The 21,250-nt window shown below is 43.1% G+C and overlaps 1 protein-coding gene across 1 annotated transcript in view; it reads left to right on the top strand.

Annotated features, from left to right (window-relative positions):
- The first annotated feature begins 9,195 nt into the window (after positions 1-9,195).
- DHRSX (dehydrogenase/reductase X-linked) overlaps positions 9,196-21,250 on the top strand; it is a 211,704-nt gene continuing 199,649 nt past the window's right edge. Inside the window, exon 1 of the mRNA XM_085056390.1 lies at positions 9,196-9,704. The gene's annotated coding sequence lies outside the window, so the exon portion shown is untranslated. The remainder of the gene's footprint in view (positions 9,705-21,250) is intronic.

The raw sequence follows: 21,250 nt of genomic DNA, 5'->3' as shown, positions 1-21,250 counted from the left end.
TTAGAAAGGTGTCACAGGTCAGATCTGACCTTTCCTTCTTGGCACAGACACCATGGAGCAGGATTGTTCTGGTTGTAGTGGGCAGAGACCTCTGCTTCTGCTGTCTGCAGCTGTAGCTTCCACATCTTGTTTCAAGTGCAGAAGGCACAAAAAGCCAAAGCATCAGGAGCACATCTTATTTTTAACTTTCCTGCCTCCAGGATGGCCTTGCTGACTACAGCATGGGTAGGCAGTTTTAAGCTCTTGTCTCTGAATCTGAGCCTCTTTCTGATGACAATACATATCTGTGGCTTGATATGCTCCATTCTTGGTCATATATGGCTACTCATAGTCTCCACTGTACTTATCCTGAGGCCCTTACCCCTAATGGAAAGAGTTATTATTAACCCTGTTTTATGTCTTCAGGCTATGTAACTTCTTTAGCATTATCTGTGGAGCCCAGGGCAGAGCAGGAAACTGAACCCAGTTCTGATGAATTCCAGCTCTGCCCATTGAAATACACTTCAAGGTAAGGTCACATTACACAAAAAGATGAGTGCAGGTCTGATTTAAACTTCAAGAGTGGGAATGTAGGTTATTACAGTCTTACCCTTTTTGCCTAGATTCCAGAGAGAAGTAAGCAGGAGAAGGGTCAAGATGGTGGAGAATCGAAGCACTTTGTGCCCCACAGTGAACCTCTGATAAAGTCTTGTAGGCAGAGAGCACAGCTGGTAAGATTCATCTGACTAGGCATGGCAGAGCCAACATGCCCATTTTCCCATTGTAAACCAAAATGCTCTCCAAATCTGAAATTCTCCCACCAAGAGCTTGTTTTCAGGAGATGAATATTTTTCCTTGGAAACTTTTCCAGCAGAAAATTCTCAACACACCATTATATTCCCCCTTAATTCCACTCCTGCTTTCCAGCATCCATGCCCTTGAAAGGGCGAGAATGTTCTCTTTTCCATGATTCATGATTCAGGCAAACATAACCACTGAGATTTCCATAAAGTTCAATTAAAAGTACCAAGCTATTGTGACTAGCGTTGTCAAAATCTGGGTGATAAGCTCTGCTGTGCAGCAAACTGTGCTTCTTTCACAGAACACTGGTGAGGAATGGCAGGATGTTACTTCCCAGGAGGCTGCAGGCATGTGAACCCTCTGGATGTATCTCCTCATCTTGCATCTGACCCATGCACCCAGAGCTGAGCCGCAGCTTTGAAAGGGAGAGCCTGAGAAGACAGCCAGTGCACATGCTCTGGGCTCAGTGTGATCTTGATAGGAAAATAGCATTTGCACAGCCAAAATCCTGATCTGTTACTGATCATGCTGCACTCTTATCTTTCTTTTCTTCACCCAATATTCAGGCATCGTGCTTTGAAGTGAACATAGATCCACTTTTCTTGACTTTTTGCCTATCTATTTGGAAAAGTGCTCACTGTTTGTACTGTGTATCCCAATATGGTTTCTTTTGAATATCTGTTTCAGAAAGCACACCCCTAGTGCAGCACAGTGCAGCCTATAGCAATGAAGAGGAATAATAATAAAATCCTTAAAGACAGATCTGGCATTCTGTTATACTTGGGTCCAACTTGAATCTGAAAGGCTTCTTCAGACCATCAAAAAAGCATTTTCTCCCAGTCTCACAATCAGTTACTGGATGTTAGAAATTTCTGCTAGTAATTATGTGGGAAGAAGTTGAATTAGGTGAATTCAGTATCCTTCTTAAAACCAAACTTCTATTTGCTCTGAATAAATGCAATCTGCTATTTAGTAACAGTCTCCTTTTTCTCCTAAACTTCATTAAAGTCTCGTCCTGTCAATGGCTATGTATCTGCTAGTAAGCACAGGTGCTTTGAGAGGATCCTGAAATGCCGTGATAAACAAAGCTTCCCAGCCGAGTTACATGTTTCACTCAGGACTGATCTGTTCAAAACCTGGTAATCCTGCACATTTGTTTAAACAAGTGGTTCTGTCATGACCAGACCTGACCTACTTTTCCCAATATCTTATTTGTTGCACACACGTTTCGGCTTTCCTCTGACTATACTCCAAGCACAGGCTGCCTTTTGCTGTCTCTTAGAAAAAATGCTCAAAGCGATGGGGGCTCTGATGAGGGGACACCAATGCCACTCTGCTACACAGAGGAGAAAGTACAGCATATTGTCAGCACGCATCAAACCAGAGTTATTAACCTGCTCCTCAAGCAAGCTTGGGGTTCATTTCTCTTAGCTGGCCAGTTTGACTTCTTATGGCATGGAAACAGAGGACCAAGTTGAACATAAACATGTGACTCCTTCAAAAAGAAAACTCTACAGAAGAGAATACAAATGCCATTAAAGGGTAACATCATCTAAGAGAGACCATGTCTAACCTTTCTTTACTATTAGCAAGAGATAGACAGAATACAAAACTAGTTCACTCCCTGCAGAATACATTGTTCCTCATCTTTCAAACAGACCCAGGATAGAGCCTTTTGTTAGGCATATCGATCTCTTTCACAGTGCACATGAGCTATCATTTTTTTCCAGGACATCTTTCTGTGCTTTAAATGACAGCTTGATTGTTGGAGCCAATCTCCATCACAGCAAAACTGTGTATCTAGGTTGGGTGAGTGGAGCTATTAGTCAAAAAGTCCAGTTCTGTGGTCACTGGCTAAAGAAAATTATTTAAAGTGGAAAGGATTCTGTTTTGATGTCCAATATCCAAATCTTTGCCTCATTACTGATTCTCTAAAGGTGCATGCAAAAACAACAGAAAGCTTCTCCCCCAGGTCTTCCACTGAACTCAGTGTGATGTTGGGCAACTCCTAGATGTTTGCTAAATAGATGTCCTTGGGTTTGGTTTTCAGGAGAGATTTTTTTCATTTCAAATGTGTGATAGAAAAGGACAGATTTTATTTCAGTGCAAATAAAAGGTCCATAATCCAATGCATTTGTAAAATGTTTGTGTGGGAGTGTGTAGGATGAGCTAAGGGGAAGGGAAGAGAAGAGAAGAGAAGGGAAGGGAAGGGAAGGGAAGGGAAGGGAAGGGAAGGGAAGGGAAGGGAAGGGAAGGGAAGGATTTAATTAATTGATTTACTTCTCTCTGCACTAAATGAAAAAGACTAGATTAGCATATTTGAAAAGAGTGAAACAAAAAATTATATTTTTATAGACTTCTCCACTGTTGTACCAGGTAAGAAGGAGAAGGCATTAAAATTTCATCAGATTTCTTTTGAAATCTGATGGAAACATACCTGAGCCATATTATCTACTCTTGGGATGGATATGTGCCTAACATAAGCTCTCTTCTGTCCTCTGCTCCAAAAGACATGTACCAAAAGGGTTCATGGACAATTAGGCCAGAGATAACTCCCTTGCCCCTCTTTTTTTAACTTGCTTGCTGAGTTTATTCATGGTTTTCAAATTCCTGTTGATAAATTGAAGAACCAAAGTGCAGCTGGGGTTTGTGCAAGTGGCAATTTTAGGAGCACCTTCGTTCTCTAAACAGCTTGACTTTTCCCATCAGGGAAGTGTGTTTGTCAAACCACATATTTTTCTCCCTAAGATCCAGTAACAGTTGGCTGATATCTGAAAAAAGATGATAGTCAGGAACATGCAGTATTTTGCAAAGTTACATTCACAACAATACAGCAACACAATCACATTCACTTTCTACTCCTCCTGGACAGAAGAATTAAGTAAATCACACAAACCTGGATGGTAAAGCAGTGCCACAGGCAGGACTGAGCTTTCCTAAGTCCCACCCCTACTGTATAACCACAGGGACATATAACTTGCTCTTGTGATCTCTTTGAAACCCCAAACCACTGTGTCAGACAATGTCATCAAGAATAAATCCAGCTGGCATTAAACACAACCTCAGCTAGGTACAGGATGAAATTCAGCCTGGAGAATACAGTGAATATGGTCCCTCTGGCCAGGCGATGCCAGTCCCTGCATCATCACACAAACTTTTTTCTGGGATGAGGTGTCAGGTTTGGATCAGGATCAGCACGAGAGCAGCCCCAGGAGTGTGTGAGGGACAGCTGTTTGTGGTAGCACAAGCACTACCCCAAATGTAATTGCCTGTGCCATAAGCCAGATGCCCTCAGAGAGTCCCGGGGGGCCTCTAAATAAACCCAAAGGCAAACAGATCTGTCCATCTTCTGCTGTTATCTCCCCTGAAAAGGTAGGAGGGCCTGTATCTGTAGCTTCAAGAGAGTCTGGGGAAGTAGAACTACCTGGTTTTCTGCCCCAATTTGAAGCTTTGATTTGATAAAGATTCCATTCTTACAGCCTTGAGTAATTTTAGTTGCTTTTTCTTGCCTTTCTTTTCCCAAACACTCTAACCTGGAAAGCAGAACTCCAGTACCCCAGGAGGGTGTTTCTGATGTGATGCAGCCTGACAATATGTAACTCCTGCCTCCATCCTGCATTTCTACTCTCAAGTATTCTATAAAGAATTTTTTTTCAAAGCTGTGTTGTGCCAAAGATTCAGTTAATCTGTTCTTTACTGTGGCCAATAAGCGCTTTTTCTTCTCCCCATAAATGACCATTATTTTATACCTGTCCTTGCTGTGAATTTCTCCAAACTGTAAATTCTTATACCCCCCTTACACTAAACTGCATCTTCTGAAGAATGCATATGGACTATGAACTCCTATGATTCTTCTCATCACTTTGGTTCATCCAAATAGCTGACCAATTAATTAAGATATCTGATAATTCAGATCTTGTTTTCTGGATCACTCTTTTGAGAGGGAGGTTTGTTCTCTTTGTTTGATCATTCTTCATGCTGTGTGTTCATGTCTATCCAGGCTTTTATGTTGTGTCCATCATCATGAAATGTGAGATAGTTGATAATTCTCTTCTAATTGACAGAACTGATACTGTTTCAGCAACAGCACATTTTGGCCTAAAAAGCAGTACTTGAAGCCTGACATGTAATCTATGGATTTGTCCAATCTAATTACTGCCACTTGTATCAGTGTTTTTATGATATAGACATACATCCACTCAGAAAAATCACTAAAGCTACAGAAGTAGCTGCCAGGCAGTCGTTCCATCACTTCTGGCTTGGAAATGATTTGAATGATGGTGTAGAGGTGGAAGGCTCTGAAAAACATCATCAATCTCTTAAACAATGTGTTTTCCTTTAATTCTGCTCACAGCCAAGTACTATTTTAGTAGATTAGACTCAATTTTTCACTAATTTAACTGTACTTTCTCATAATTAGGTAAAATTCTGGGTTCGTTGAAGTCAGTCAGTAATAAAACTTCTACAGCAAAAACTACTGAATATATACCTTTTTAAGATAATAGAGTGAGAGCTGGGCTAAATTAACATGCATTGACCAGTGTGCAGCAATGCCAGTCAAACTGCTGCACTCAAGCTCATTTTTTCACAATTGCCTTTAGTGTTTCTAACATGTGTGACCCTCTTCAATGCAGACACATTCCAGGAACAGTTGGCCATGTTCATTCACTGGGCATCTTAAATAGGTTTCTGACATTCATTCTCCAAGGAATTGTTCTGTAAGTCTAAAAATCATTTTAATAAACCAGAAAATGTCTCCCTATATTTTTCTTGCATTTAAAATTACTGTGAAGCCATCAGAAACTGGGCATGCAATGAGAGATCATATTTAGAAATAATCAGTCTGTGTTTGAGTGTCTGCACCAGAGCTGAGCCCAGCTAACACCAGTGTGAAATCACAAGCCATTCACTGACACCCCTGAAATTATAAGCAAAAGCAACTGCCCCCAAAAATAAAGGGATTAGGCTGGTTGGATGTTTCCATTGACAAAGGAATTCAAAAATGTTTTTCATTTCAACCTCCACTCATCTGTCTTCTGCCCAGTCTGCCCCTGTCCTCACTGAAAGAGGGAAACACATTGGTTTTGCATTGCTGCCAATTTTGGGGTTATAGTGAGAACTATGGTTAATAGTTAAAACTTCTCCAAGCAGCAATCTCTGTCTCTACAAGCCTTATTTACTACCACACACCACTGGCTTTTTCCTTCTAAAGCTCTGCAGTCCCCTCCCAGGGATCCGATATTTTCTGATCCCCTCCCAAGCCAGGGATGTACCACGAGTCGTCTGGATTTGCTCCTATTAGTGGAATCCAGGGTGACATAGACTGTCCAAGCCTGGGGATATAAAACTGACCCTGCCTTTCCAATAGGTTTTAGCAGTTCTGAATAAACATCCTGCCAGGAGGACTGCAGAGTCGACAGGGAGCGAGGATAACTTCTTTTTGGCTAAGATTGCCAGTGAAATTAACGAAAAGCAGTGTTGTCTCCTTGTGTCATCTACATCTCATGAGCATCCCGTAAATTAGTGTGGGATTTAATTTGAGCATTTAAAGCTGCCTGCATTAGGTTGTGACTGGGGGGTTTTACCCATCTTTTGTGCATGTTCTTCCTTGCAAATGTGTATTTGCTGCAGCACATTTTCAAAGGGAATCAAGAAAGAGAAAACGAAAAGCTACATGTATTAGTATTCCTGTTTAATTTAATATCAGCTTACTAGGTGGAAATTAAAATGATTTTTCTGTCACTGTTATCTCTCTTCACTTGGCAAAGATTGATTTCCTTCTTCCCTGCTGCTTACTAATAAGACATCTGAAAACTAAGATGGTTTTTATGTTTACTTCCTTGTTTAAATCAGCTTTCTTTACTAAGGACAGCTTTGGCAATATATTTACTGTTTAACTTGTGATTTCTGTGTTGGCTCAGGCTCCACCAGTGACAGAACATCAAACACAGAGAGGCTATATATTTTTAATTACTCAGGGATGCCCTCGTGCATAAGTACATGCAAATTAAACAAACGGATTTCAAAATGAGTTCAGAACAGATTGCACATTACACAATCAATCACATTTTGGGTTCAGAAATGATGGTGCATTATTTTGCTTCTCATGCTGACAAGTATGGATGTTATCAGCCATCCCTTGACATTGCCACTGCTGTGTCTGGCACTGCCAGGTTTGGTACCACTTTATGGAGAGCTGACAAGCCAAGGAAGGCTGATGGCAATGCACTAATGCTTGAGTGTGAGAATCAGATGAACAACAAGTCTACATGGAATGACACCTTCCTACAAAGGAAATACTAATGTCCAGCAAGTGGATTAGAAAACATTTGTCTCAAAGAATTGGACATAAGCACCCAGCCATCTGCCTCCAGAATCTAGTGCTCCTTAGAATTGTAAAGGATAAACTAATGAGCACAGTTGCTGTTTGGAGTCCAAGCTGCATTGTATGAAGTTGGCACTTGCACCCCCATGGCATTACAGCTCTAAAAAAGATGTAATTATTTCAAAAGACAAAAAATGTTCAGTGAAAGTCTTGAAGGGCTTGGTCTTGCCCAAAGGAAAAATGAGGGAAAAATGGCCATCTGCATACTGTAGATGAGGAACTAAAGCATAACAGACAGAGGTGGTGTGGTGGGCATCCCTAAAGCACTAGCCATTCCTCCTGCACAAAAAAAGCACAGCTTTTTCATAAAAGTGCATAATGGGTCTTGCAACACATTCTCTTGAGGTATTATCCCATACCCTTTAGACATTTCATTGTATTGGAGGCCTCCAATAATAATTATTTAAGAGCCTAATATTTCTCTTTCCTATTTTCTTTCCAGTCCACCTTAAACCCCCCTGCTAGGCATTAATAACAGTTTTTCCTCTAGGGTGTTTATGCCTGTATAGCAATATCTTACCTTCTTCCTCTCAAATTTGATAATCCTTCATTTATCCACTTTTTCTATATTGAAGTTTTAGTCTTTCCTTCTCTCTCTTGATAAAGTTGCTCTTTTCCTTCTTGGGGGATGATGTCTAGAGGTTTCTTTCAGCCCTCTCTTACACTGTTCAAAGACTTTCTTCTGTGTTTCTGTATTTTTGATACAACTGTACCTCAGCAAGCACCTTCTGTGAAGATGCACTTGGTCTGTCCCCACTAGAGATCAAAGGTGACAACTTCTTGCATTGTCCCAGAAGCAGCTCCCACCATATGAGCAGCCTGTGTCACACCAAGGATGTCCTTGCCAGCCACCTCCTTGGGTGACCAGAGGGAAGGGTGCCTTCATCTCTGGTTGCCTCCCGGTGCAGGGCTGCTCTTGAGTCCCCTGGTTCCTCGCCTGGAAGCCTGGTCCTTGTGCTGGGCAGGCAGGCAGGTGTCTGGATACACTTCAGGTGCTGAGTGCCAAGGTAGGGGTGTGTGTGACGTGCTGCTACACGGGCACTTCTGGAGCTAAAGAACTCGGGGGCGAGTTGAAAACTAAACCAGAGCCGCTGTTGGAGGTGACTATGCAAGCGATAGTAGTTCATCCAATTTCCATCTTCCTGTCCTATTTTCGCGCTATCTGTCCTGATGCGCCTTTAGTACGTGTGCCAAAGGCCATAGAGCCGCTGGGGGAAACTTGGCAGGTTGTGACCCGTGCCGACCTGCCTGAATTAAAAAACTCTTTATTTTATTGGAGATGGGGAGAAGTGACCTTTCCGCTTAGAAAACGGAGACAAGCCTCCGCCGTGCTCCCCGCTGGCGGCCCCCGCTCCAGGTCTGTCTCTGATGGGGAAAGTGGGTGGTGGAGATGCAAGGCGCGGGCGGAGGGGGTGGACGGGGAAAGGAAATCCCGTTCCCTCGCACCCTGCTACAGCTCCAACCACAGCACGCAGCCGGCCGGCGGGGCTCCCCCGCGACGCGGCGGCAGCGAGAGGCGGGGGGACCGCAGGAGGCGGTGGAGGAGGAGGAGGAGGAGGAGGGGGCGAGCGAGGGGAGGGAACACCTCGGCTGGGCGGAACACGCCGGCCGGCGCGGTCCCAGACTGCCGCGGCCGGGCTGCCCGCGCTGCCCGCGGCTCCCACTGCCCCCGCACGCTCCCCCTGGGGCCGGGGGCGGCGGCGCCCGCCGCGTCCCGCCCGCAACTTTCCCTCCTCCGTGGATGGCTTTCGTCGGAGACCTCCAGGGCAGCCGGGCGCTCGACACCTGTCCCCCATGGGCCGCCCCCGCGCCTAAGTTTGCCGGCGCCCGGCCGCACTCCGCCGCCGCCGCAGGGCGGGCTTGAAGCCGCGGCGGGGCCGCGGAGCCCATGGCCGGGCGCTCCGCCGCGCCGAGCTGTCCGTGCGCGCCGCGCCGTCCCGCCCGCCCGGGAGCCGCCGCGCCCGCCCGAGCGCCGCAGCGGGGGCGCTGAGAGAGGCAGCCCCCGGCACTCCGCCACCGGCTCGGCGCCAGCCGCCGGTGCCCGCCGGGTCGCTGGCGGCGGCGGGGGCGGCGGCGGGGCCGCGGGATCCGTCCGCGCTCGCTGCCCCCGTGTAGTTCTCGAGTCGTCTGTCCTCGGCGGCGGTCCGCGGGTGACATGCAGTCCCTCATCTCTCCGGTGACCAAGGCTATCCTGGTGGCTTTGTTCATCTTCGCCATCCTGCTGATCCTCTACGTGATTCTGTGGTACATCTGCCGCGATGTGGATTGCGACCATGGGATCTGAGCGGCGCCGCGGGGCCAGGGCTTAGGAGCCGGGATTCACCCCCGCGGGGCCGGGAGCGGCAGCGGCAACGGGAACCCCTCCGGGCAGCAGCCGCCGCCACCGCGGCCGAGCAGGGGAAGAGAAGGGGAAGGAAAGAAAAGAGGAAAAAAAAAAGAAAAAAAAAGAGCGAGCGAAGAACCGAGCCGAAAGAGCCCGGAGGACAACTGCGTTCAAGAAACCAACCTGAGCTTGACCTTCAGAGACCAGGGTGACCCGGTGAGTCTCCGCTCTCCGCGGCGCGGGGGATGCGCGGGTGCGGCGGGGCTGCCTGCCTCCCTCCCTCCCGCTCCGCTCCCCTCCCCTCGCACACACACACAAACACACACGCACTCGCACACGCACGCACATGGATGTGGCACAGGCGCCCCATACACACGCCGCGTACACACACACCAGTGGATGTGCGTGCTTGAGTGCCTGCTGCACGCAGGCATGCGTGTCCCTTGGGGACAAGCAGGACCCGTCCTGCTGGCCGGGATAAATTGTGCCTGCCCCCGTCCCCGTGTCCCCCCGCTTTAAATTTTTCGAGGTGACAGCGCGCAAAAGACAGCGCGCCCGCGGGAGCGGCCGGGTGAGGGTGCGGGTGCGGGTGCGGGTGCCGGAGGGCTGCCGCCGCGCTGCCTTTGCGGCCCCACATTGGTATGCAGGCGGTGGCTGCGCCGCCAGGCAGACCTAAAAGGTGAGCCCAGGGGATGGGGAAAAAAACAATGCTTCATCAGTCCAGGGGCAAATCGGGAAGTTACAGAAAATGAAGGAAAAGATGTCAGGTATACTGCCAGTGCCAGCAGGCAGACTTCGGGGAGGGCATGTGAAGCAGGATGAGTTTCTCCTTTCCAGGGCCAGGTTGATGGAAGGAAGTGGGGGAGATGACAGAAAAATGTGCATGGGAAGTTCTGAGTGGTAGCAGTCCTTGTCTGGTCTCACTGACACTGCATTTCCTACGTGCTACTCTCTCTAAACGGGTTAATGCTCAAGGGTTTACCACCATGCTCAAGCTGGAAAATTTCAGAAAATATTGATAAAAAGTGCACAGTTGATAAACGTGTGCATGCTGACTGTGTTGGGACACATGAGGGGATGTATCCTGCCCAGCTGTTTTCTCACCTGAGAGAATTTGTTGGTGCCTATTTCTGCTCTTGTTTGGTTGTATTGAATACTTAGTGCTGAAGCGGGGAGACAGCAACACATTGTGTTTAAAGTGGAAAAGACCCGCTGAAAGAAAAATGGTCCCAAACACTTGGGCTGTAACTGTTTCTGTCCTTGACAGATAAGCTGTCAGGAAGAGGAGCAAACTCTAGCTGCGTGCGTTATCCCTGGCGGGATGTATTCGGATGCCGCAGAGTGTGGGTGCGTGTGCACAGTAGGGAATAGGAGAAAAATCAAATTCACATTTAAAGTGGAGGAACAGGGACCCAGCCAACTGTAAAGTGTAATTGTGTGATTCGGGATGATTTGACATTGAGAATTGGTGACTGAAAGCTCACCTTTGCAACAGGGGTCTGTACGTGGAGGAAACTGTTCGGAAGTCGATTCTCTTGCCATTTTGGTTTGTGCTCCTGTTCAGATTGTATTTCGAAGGGCTTTTGACCTGACTAGTTGATCAAACATGACGTTACCGTTAACACACGCTACTAATGTGATTATAACAGCAGTGACATCAATGTTTCCTTGCCCTGCAACTACAGTAGCAATGCATTTGTTTACTTTCCCCATGCACGCTCTGAAATGTCTGTTACTCAACAGCTCTGAACAGCAAGGGAAGAGGGAGGAGGGGGAAACTCTTACAGACATTTAAAAATGGCTATAGCTCTGTTTCCCTTATGCATATAATCATCTGGAAATAAAATAACCTCCAAGCCTTCTTCATCTTTCTTCCCCACCCCCCCCAGTCAGTGTACACTTGTTTTTACCTAAGTGGCAAAAACCTCTTCACACTTTGACATGTCAGGCTGTGTCACATGTTCCCTTCCGAATTAACAGCAGTGCACACCTTCTGCCCCTCTCCCAGCTGGCAGAAGCTAGCGGCTGAGACAGTAATAGAGGCTTTGCCATTTAGTGTTAATTATTTCACAGTAAACCAAACTGTTATTTATAGAACTGGATGAAATGTGGCAAATTTAATATGGTTTTCAGAAAACTTTAAATATCAAGAGATATGTGTGCGGGTGATTCAATATCTGATGTGTTGATATGACCAAACATATTTTGTAGTACCAATCATAACTGATATTAATCAGCTTAATAATTGCAGAAACCATGAAATAGTCCATTCATTTGTTGTCTGATCATTAGTGTTTCCAGCTGGCTCCTTATTATTTTAAGCATATTGTTTTTAGGAGACAAAATGTAGAATTTTTTTTAATGACTGCTTTTATTGTGAGTAAGGTGAATATATGTGCGTTTATATATAAATATACATATAAGATTTGTATACACTCAGATGGGTATTTTCCAGCCTGACAGAACTGAAAAATAAACAGAGCAATGATTAGCAGTATTGAATTTGATTTGTAGCTGGAGTCACAGATGTGTTGGCTTTGGTTTGATGCTGTGTGTGTTCATTATTGTGTATTAACAAATGCAAAACCCTAAAGATCTGAAAGGCACCTTTTCCTATTGCTGCAATGCCTGATAGAAGAGAATGTTGTCCTGGCCTTGCGCAGCTCCGTGTGGAATTTTGCAGTCGGTTTTGACGGAGTAAGAAATATATTGACAGATTAGCATGTGAATTTGTAACAGCATGATGCTACTAAAGTGGAGAGAGATACTAAAACAGTGAAAAGGGTAAAATTGTTTACAGTGGAATACCTAGAGACCTTATTTTTATAATTATTTACTTGTCTGCTCCCAAGTTTGGTGATGATTTTATTTCTGTTTGGTGTTTGTACTTGTGCCTCAACTCAACAATTTTCACCAGCTTGCTCTCTTTTAATGTATGGCAGTGTTTCAAAGATGAACTCTGAAATATCACCTGTGATTGAGATGCAGTGCATCAGGTAGATATAGATCACCTGTAAATATTTTTTTGCAATAAGGCAGGTTGTAACATCATGAGTAACGTTTCTGTTTAAGGCAAAAACAACTTGTTATCATATGCCTTCTTGAACCAGGAGAAATTTTTACCATACTGCAAAAATTAGTAATTTCGTGGTCTGAAAGTGTATTTTTAGTCCAAAAGCTTTTTAATAGGCTGTTCAAAAATTATGCTAAATAATATTTCAAATCTTTGCCTTTTTTGTGTGAAAAAGGTGGTGAAATTACCACTACTTCATCAGCAGAAGTGTAATGAATTTTATGGATTAATTCCTACTGCAAGGTAGAATTCTATATCATGGTCCTAGGAATCTCATCACATCATGCAGTATGTTTCTGGATAAGTCATTCTTTACTCAATTCCTAGTCAGGCAAATTCCCTGAAGATTTATTAAATAGTTTCTGTAAGCGGCATGCAAGAGTAACTGGGCAACGAACATCACAGATTTGCTTATTTTCTATTTTCTCCCTTATAAAATGGATTAATAAGAGTCAGTGTCTTCATGGTATGCCCTCTGTGCATCTTATACCATTTCCCTAAAACAGGCTTAAAATGAGCCCTGAAGATGATTCCAGCATAGGAGGGTCTCCACAGAGATGAAAGGTTAGCCGAGGTCTGAGGATGGACAGTGCTGCATCCTCGAGATGTCCTTGTGTCATACAAGTGCTCAGCTGCACTTTTTCTCCTCCAGGTAAGTGTAAAGTAGAGAGCCTTCAGGCTGCTGTAAGATCTGCCTTACGCAGCTCCAGCCCCATTTATAGCTGGAGGGCTCGGTCTAGGAGTGATTTTCTACTGTCTGTTCTATGCAAGATGATGATTTCGTAGTTCTTCCTCGCAGCCATAAAACCTGTGAGCCTTAGATTATTGGTAATGTGACAAGCACTTGGCCTGATTTGTGTGTTTATAAACAGCTCGGAGGTAGGATTGTTGGGATTAATTGTACAATTGATGCCATGATTCTAACACTTGAATCCAGCAATGCCCTTTACAGAACAAATTTGGGGGCAGCATTAGGGAATACAGCGTCACTGTAACAAGTGTATTAAACCTGCAGCCTGAGCAGGCCGTATCTTACTTCTTGCTTCACTAGAATAACAGTGTTGCATTGGTAATGTTAATACAAACTCTGGTGGTGGTGTAAGGGAGTTTGAAAAGCAAGCACATTTGCCCTTCACCTAAAGATCCAGCTCTGCTCTGGGTACAGATGTGCCATTAGATGCTCGCCTGGCTGCTCCCTCCCTGCTGCATGGCACCGCAGCAGGGCTGCAATTGGACATTCAAATGTGCGGGAAAGTTCCACCTGTTTCTCAATGAATGACTTTTTCCCCGGTTTTTCTTTGATGCATGAGTGTTTTCTCCTTTTCCTTCTAAGCATTAATCCTCTGAACTGTGACTTAGTGCGTAATGCGGTTTGTAGACAAACTGCTCGGATTGATTTTTCTGAAGTGGGCTGACCAAATGATGAGTGTATTGGAAAGCAGCACATGCTTGCTTATTTGTTGATCTACATGAAGCTAGCTTTTTAAAAATAAAATATCCTAAAATCCTTTAAAATAGCCTTTTTTTTTTTAAATTTTGCATGTTAGTTTTAATATGCATTGCTACTATGGTTCATGTAGTTGCAAGCACCTGCTCTTGTTAGAGGCATTCTGATGACTTTCAAAATTTTACCCAAGTAAGAAAATTTGAGCTTTGGCTTGGAGGGGTTCATAACACTGTCTGCTGTTCACAATTAAATTCTTATTTTAAATGTTTTGATGTATTACATTGAAATACTAAAGATATTTACTGATGTTTTCACAAGTAACAAATCATATGTAAAGGATACCAATAAGGTGACATTCAGAGTTTCATTGTAGAGCATAGTTTGAATGTGGATTATGGTTGCAAGAAAGATGTGGAAAAAATCGCTTGTGACTGATCAAGAAAGACAAAAGAATGGGAAAAAAAGAAAAATATTGTATCAAGACAGAAGAAGAGACACCCCAGAGTGTTCAAATTTTTAAAAATGCAGCTAATGCAAAACAAAATGAAAAGCTCAGAGCACAAAAATTGCCACTTACCTGTACAGAAACTGCATGTACATATAAGTATACATGCATAGATATGCATGTATATGTGTATACATTTGTACAGTCTGTGTGATCGAATTAGAGATTTGCAACTCTACAGCAAGCTGCAAATCTTTACAAGGGTGATTTTTTTCCTTTATTTTTTGAAACCTGACTTTATTAATGTCCAATATGAATTTACTTGAAAACTAGATAGTATTGCAGATGCTTTCCTGAGGACTCGATGATCAAACATGACTGATATTGAATATTGAGGTTATAAATGAATCATTTTCATAAAGTAAATGCTAATGCTCTGTTCACTTTGAAGAAAAGGTAATTCAGGTTATGTGGGCTGAAAGGAATACATTAGTAACAAATAGATTTTATGTCTTGTTTTTTCCATTGACCTCAAAGAGACAAAGTCGCTACTTACCAGGGAAAAATCCCATTAGGTAATCAACGTATTATGACCAAGAAATATATGTAAGAAAAGAGCATCTCAGGGAGCAGATAGCAGAATTGTAATATTTTGGCTCAAACCACAATAATCAACATCTTCTTGAAAGATACAAATGTACCAGTCTTTGATGTAATACATCTTCTGTTCTTGTGTTTTTAAGTGCAAGGGATGAAAGAATCGTCCTGAAGTTATGAGTCTTAAGACTTATATACAGTGAAATCTGCTGCCTGATTATGATGCTTTTGGGGCATTATGGTGTTTATATAACACCTGAGTAAGAAAATGTTTTGGTTTGCATGAAATACAGCAATGGGCTAGGGGAAAAATAGCGACTTTTGTATGAATAAACACCTCCATATTTATTGCATATTGGGGTACACCTGAGCTCATGGAGAAAATTTATTTGCTATTAAGTATCCATTTCAGTGGTGAGTTGTGTGTGCTGTGATCCCTATTAAAAGAATACCCAACAAAGTCATCGTGATACCTACAGCAAAAATTAAACAAGTTCATCATCAACTTGTGTTCTTCATGGGATCTATAACATAGTTAGCTAACCTGCAGTGCATGTTTCTTATATAGTTCTTATAATTAATGCATGTCTGAACATAATATCATCATCTCCCTTCTGAGATCTGTGTATATATATGGGCTTAAAAATAAGTTTACAACCAATCTCCTCTCTAACAACTTGTTTTTATTTTCTACTTCAACACCATTCTGACACGCTTAATAGGGACAGTCACTGGGTGGGAGTTTAAGGAAGTCTTGTTATCTGTGAAGATAAAAGGAAGACACTGAGCACACAGAAAGATATCAGTATATGTTTGTACTGACTGATACATCATAACTCAACTTGGCTGCAGTGACCATGAAACAGTGAAGTTTAAGATCCTTAGGTCACTGAGGAGGGGGCATGATAAGCTCACTATCCTGCTCATCAGGAAAGCTGACCTTGGCCTTCTCAGGGATCTGCTTGGTAGGATAAAGCCCTGGTGGGAAGAGGGGCCCAAGCAAACTGGTTGATGCTCAAGGATTGCCTCCTCCAAGACCAAGAGCAATATATCTCAAAAAAGAGGAAGTCAGGCAAAAATGCCAGGCAGCCTATGTGGATGAACAAGGAACTCCTGGACAAACTCAAACACAAAAAGGAAGCCTACAGAGGCAAGGACAGGTAGCTTGAGAGGAATACAATGAGATTGTTCCAGCAGCTGGGGATAAGGTTAGGAAAGGTAAAGCCCTGATAGAATTAAGTCTGACCAGGAACCTCAAGGGCAACAAAAAAAACTTCTATAGGTATGTGGGTGATAAAAGGAGGACTAAGAATAATGTGGTTTCTCTCCAGAAGGTGGTTTCCCAGGACACGGAGAAGACTGAGGAACTCTACAAATTTTTTTTGGGTACATGAGCTGGCAATGTGTGCATGTCCTTAATTCCACCCTCTGTAGGCTTCCTTTTTGTGTTTGAATTTGTTCAGGAGCTGCTTCCACTAGACCAGATTGCTCAAAGCGCCATCCAGCCTGGCCCTGAACACTTTAAGGAACGGGGTATCCACAATTTCCCTGGGCAATCAGTTGCAGTGTTTTCACCATCCTCACAGTAAAGAATTTATTCCTGAGATCTAGTCTAAACTTTTCTAAATCTAAATCTCTTTCTGTTTGAAGCTGTTTCCCCCTTTTCCTATCACTGCATGCCCATGTAAAATTTCCCTCTCCGGCTTTCTTGCGGCACACTTTAGGGACTGCAAAACTGCTATAAACTCTCCCTGGAACCTTCTCTTCTCCAGCCTGAAAAACCCATCTCTCAGTCTGTTATAGCGGAGGTGATATCTTCCCCTGGTCATTCCTGCTCCAACAGGTCCATGTCTTTTCTGTGCTGAAGCCTCCAGAGCTGGAGTTGAGAGCAGTCTTCATCCTTGGAGGTATTTAAGACCTCTTGAGCAACATGATCTGACCTCAGAGCTGGCCCTGCTTTGAGCAGTAGAGTGGACTACAGGCAGACCTTCTGAGGTACCTTCCAACTTGATCTCTCCTAGCATCCTTGTACAATCCTATCAAGCATGGATTCTTGAGAGTTTTCTGTGGGAATGAGCACTGGTTGGCTCATTGTTACGCACTTTCCTTACCTCAATGTGTGCTAGCCAGGTAAACCAAAAGGCTGGAGACACAGAACTGGGATTGAGACTGAGTGGGAATCTGTTCTCAGTAGTCCTGGTCATCCTTACATTTTATATCTACAGTTCCTATACAGCACTCATGGATGTGGTGTGGTCTGGAACTGAAATGGTACCTGGTGGTGCACCACTAGAGCAGAATGATCCCTGTGCTCATAGGTGGAGGTTGAAGCCTTCACAGATAAAAGTAGCCTGAAGGTGGAAGTAAAAATCACAATGTACTTATAGTCTGTTTAATTCTTACACCTCTGTGGGGACTCCAGCACATTTCTAGGAACTGGAAATTAATTCAGTTACATAGTTCTGACTATAATATAATCATGCTGGGCAAACTCTTGTGTAGTATAATTTTTTTTTTCCATAATCTGGTCCAATTTTTATCTTTGTGTTTGTCTTCAGCTGTACAAAGCCCGTTACATTAACTGTCATGCCCACATGGGTCGTTGGAACAGTAGGATTTTCAGGTACTGCCTGGCTTAAATGTGAACTGCTTTGGAGAGAAAAACAATCTCATGGGAATGGCATGCTTCAACACCCAACCTGTCATCTCAGACCTAGGCGACTCACAGCTTATATTGAGGTGGAGAGCAGATTACTAACCAGAGAAAAAGGCAATTAATGCAAAAGGACATTGTACCTTTTCTTCCCAGGTAGAAGAAGCCTTCTCCTGAACACTCAGAGCTGTGCTGCGATATCCACCTGCCTGTCTGGATGGTGGGCAGACTCACGGGAGAGCAGGGAAGCTGCACAAGGTGGTAGTGGATCCCCTTTATTCTGACATTTCATTATACACCTAAGTGTAATCCAAATTTACAAGACTGAGCTATCAAGAGTGATTATTTTCAGTGCAAATCCAAGATAAATGAGGGCTGCAGCGCATCTGTTGTCAGTGGTTTAAACAGTGATTCTCTCATGTTAGCATATACAGGCTCACTGCCACCCCCCCCTTATTAAACACATGAAAAGACACATTTCTATATCTCAGTTGTTTTTTTCACTTGGAGATGTATCAAATCATGATGAAAACATTTTGAGCCTAGGAAAAACTTACATATTTGAATGCATAAACTGCTATTTTTGAGAATTTTGAAGTGACGTTAATTTTTTCTCTCATGTGGGCTTACAAGCCTGGAGAGATTTTAAATTAAAAGTGGAAGAGAAAACTTGATTTTTACTTGAGTTCATGAAAGCTCTCTTAGTTCTAAAACTAAATTATGAAGCAATATGGTCCTGTATTGTCTATTAAATTCACATGATGATTCCCTTTTTAAAATTTTACGCAGTATTCGGGTGAATAGGTAGTATATGTAATGTATTTAGTCCAGAACTTCTATGAACCTACTGCCTTTGGAAATTAAATGTTTGACTGTTCCTTTCCCAGGAACAAGACATGATACCAAATTCATTTAGTTTCAGTCTGCGTGTTGGAAGTGCTGTGAATTTCAAGGATAAATTTGTGATGGTATTATGAAATAGTATTACCTTTGTTATCAGCCAAGGATTTCTTCTCTTACTTTTGGCCACATAAACAAGGTCAGCTGGAAGGAAGGTAGAGCACAACAGACAAGACTGGGACTGGCTTGGAAGACACTGCAGCCACTATTGTGAGTCATTCTCTTTTAATCACGTAGGCAAAATCCTATGGGCATGTGGTATGATACATAAAGGAAAGCAGAATTTTGCTTGCTGTGGAGGAGCTGTTCATTTGTTACAAACATTCAGCTGACTTCAGTGGAGTGGTGCCAATTTCTGTTAGCACTATCCGTTAATAAATGGCTGGAGTCCTCCTTCAGACTGCAGAAAGTAGCAACCAAGTAAGCAATGCAGCTAGGATGACATCCAGCCACCTTTGTCACTCTTCAGCCCCTGTAGCCAAGTACCCCTTCTTTAGCTGATTTGGCGATGATTGATGTAATACACAGATCTTAGAATTATTAACATTTATTAATGTGTAATGTGTGCTCTATACAAAATGATGCTAAAATAAAAGGCAAGCTGTTACCTCATGAAATATAAATGCTCATGATATATGGTGAAAAAATGTAGCTATGTAATGTGTGCCTTTAGTTCAGCAGATTTCATGAAAAAAAGTGAAAGAATCAGCACTCCTCAGAACCTGTATGAACCAAGACGGAGTCATTCCTGGATAAGCTTATGGATATCAGGCTACTATTTTTTTTAGTCAGCTAGGCAAACTAGACTTCTTATACACACTGTGGTCCTCTGGATGATTAGGGAAATCAAAAGGTTCTTGTGATAACTGTAAAAATAACTAAAAGCCTCTTGAGATTCAGCAATGACAAGGTTCACTGAAAGGCAGCATCCCGGATGGGATGTACCAGTGGTAGCTGCGCTTTGCGAGGTGGGAAAAGTTTTGTAGGATACCTCGCTAGGGGCTGGAAGATTAGAATATAGTATAGGATGGATGGATGGATGGATGGATGGATGGATGGATGGATGGATGTCAGGCAAATCCTCTGGGGAGTGGCAAACCCCAGGTGCATTTCTCCTGTGGAGAGACAGTTTGAAGACAGAGAGAAGAGTCTACCCTGTTAGAGGCTCTCCAGTGTCTGTCTAGGAGTGGAACTGTAGAGCTGTGGCATCAGGACATGCGGTATTGTGGCAGCCACTCTTTGATGCAGGCTTCAAAACAAGCTCAGATGCACAATACAACATTTATAGTGATGTGCCTTATCAAACAACCTGATGTTGTGACCTAGCATAGGCATGTAGCAGTCTGTTTATTTGATATTTTATTAAATAACATTTTCGTCTGTGTAGTAAAATGCATTTCCTAATTTGCCATTTTAAAGATAGCTGTTGTTTGAATCAAGCCCTTGAATAAGCTTTCTTTTACACTCCTGTGATTCCTGCACTGGTACTGTAACTTCATTTCTTTTTGACCTACATTTGTATGAGTACAGCAGTTGCTTAAACTGTGAAATCCATTTATTTTTCCCCTACCATTTCAGTTACAAGTTAGTTTCAGGACTCTTATGTTGTAAGAGTGTAATGTCTCTCTCATAACTGGCTGGATGGTGTCTATTGCTTGATTTCAGTTCCAACACGGTCTCTTCATGCTTTTTTATCCTAACATGCAGCCCTATAGCCACCTACCAGCCTCATCCTCTTCCCACCAGACCTGTTCTCCTGGAAATCTCCTGGATTTCCTTTCTCACATGTAGGCAGCAGGTTTTGTGCCCTGATAGGGGACAGATTGAAAAATGCGAAATTATCATCACTTCTGAGTCTCACAAGATAGGAGAATAAGCGCTTTCAAAGCAGAAAGTGACTACATTTTTCTTTCCCTTGCTGTAATAGTAGCAGATGGCACTTGTGGCCCAGAATAATTTGTCCTTTGAATAATGGTCCTTGCTAAGGAAAGCTTGATTTTGTTTTTTTCCATGTGTAAAAAGTTATTTTTTAAAAAATTTAAACCTACATGTAAATCTTCTTATTTACCTGCATTTTGCTGGTTTCCTTTTTTACCAATTTTAATGGTTCTGGTTTTGAAAACATTCTGTGTAATATCTGTTACACTGAGGTTTGCACCAAGAGGATTTGTTATCATGAGTTTAAAGAGATGTTATGCAAATGAACATATGTGCACACATTTATTACCAATGATGCTTAAATTGAAAGTGGTCACTTCATTTGCTTACTGCCACCATAAAGATCTTGATTTCCTTTTTTTGCTTAATTTTAGGTACAGTTTGGTACAGTTTGTTACACAGTTTATGAGCTGGGTCAGTGCCCCAGAAATGAAGGGTGAAGCCACTTGGTTTGCAAAAGCAGCTCTTGGGGCTCCTGACAATGTGAAGTTTCTATGGCTCTTCATTATACTCATACCAACAGGAGTGAGAATGGAAATAAATTCCATTGCAAATTAAAGGCACTTCTGAATTTACTTTCTGGATGGCTTTATCTCTGGTCAAGACGGTAACCAACCCATGCCTGTTTCCTTTCCTACTCAGCACCTCGGGCAAAGGATTTTCTCTTTCAAGAGAATCCTCAGCTTTAATATGTGGAATGTCCTCATTA

The sequence above is a fragment of the Lichenostomus cassidix genome, chromosome 1 (assembly GCF_008360975.1).
Source record: "Lichenostomus cassidix isolate B80296 chromosome 1, HeHo_3.0, whole genome shotgun sequence".
NCBI classification, from domain to species: domain Eukaryota; kingdom Metazoa; phylum Chordata; class Aves; order Passeriformes; family Meliphagidae; genus Lichenostomus; species Lichenostomus cassidix.
Note: the sequence above shows the minus strand (reverse complement) of the source record. Positions and strands in the feature narration are given on the sequence as shown.